General features: G+C 36.4%; 1 protein-coding gene across 1 annotated transcript in view; it reads left to right on the top strand.

Moving 5' to 3' along the window:
- Positions 1–927, top strand: part of SLC39A6 (solute carrier family 39 (zinc transporter), member 6) — a 20,252-nt gene that overhangs the window by 758 nt on the left and 18,567 nt on the right. The gene's annotated exons all lie outside the window — the stretch shown is intronic.

Raw genomic sequence — 927 nt, 5'->3', positions numbered from 1 at the left:
TTTATGTAACCTCACTTTTAAAGGGAAGATAAAATACACAATCAGAAATATTAAAAATATAAAATTATTAAAATGTTATATATGATGTATAAGGGGTTAGAAAGACCATCTGAATTATCTGGCAGTAGGGACCTCCCTATTTTTAAAGGGAATCAATCGTAATAGGTACAGATTACAATAATATACAAGTGATTCACTTTATGTAACCTCACTTTTAAAGGGAAGATAAAATACACAAGCCCAAATTAATATTTTATAATAAATCCCTGTACTGACAGTCAAGTAGTCTTTGATGTCATGTGGTGGCAATTAATATAATTACAATTGTGTTTTATTAATCCACACTAACAGCCACCCCTTGTACCATTTAATGGTTTTTATTGACCTAACATGTGACTAATCCTACATTACCAACTGAGATAAGTAGCTTATTAAACTTTTTTTAAACATCGCATATAAAATCATAGCAAAATCTCACCAATTCAGGAAATTCTGCATTTGTGCCTGGCTCAGAATGCTCTCAATAGATGTTTATGGAATGAAAAATAAAATTAATTCAGAATCCATAACAACACTACAGTAGGTGTATTTAAGATACTGGAGGAAATATCATAGGGTTTGGGTAACACTATGTATAGGTAACTGATATGTTAATTAAAAATTCAAGGCCAGGTGTGGTAGCTCACACCTGTAATCCTAGCACTACAGGAGGCTGAGACAGGAGGATCGCTTGAGGTCAGGAGCTCGAGACCAGCCTGAGCAAGAGCAGAGACCCCCATCTCCACTAAAAATAGAAAAAATTAGCCAAGTGTGGTAGCGAGTGCCTGTAGTCCCAGCTACTCGCAAATTGGGAGGCTGAGACAGGAGGATCACTTGAGCTCAAGAGTCTGAGGTTGCAGTGAGCTATGATGACGCCACTGCACTCTA

Source organism: Propithecus coquereli, unplaced genomic scaffold (assembly GCF_000956105.1).
Source record: "Propithecus coquereli isolate 6110/MARCELLA unplaced genomic scaffold, Pcoq_1.0 Scaffold51, whole genome shotgun sequence".
NCBI classification, from domain to species: domain Eukaryota; kingdom Metazoa; phylum Chordata; class Mammalia; order Primates; family Indriidae; genus Propithecus; species Propithecus coquereli.
This window is presented reverse-complemented; position numbering and strand designations above follow the sequence as displayed.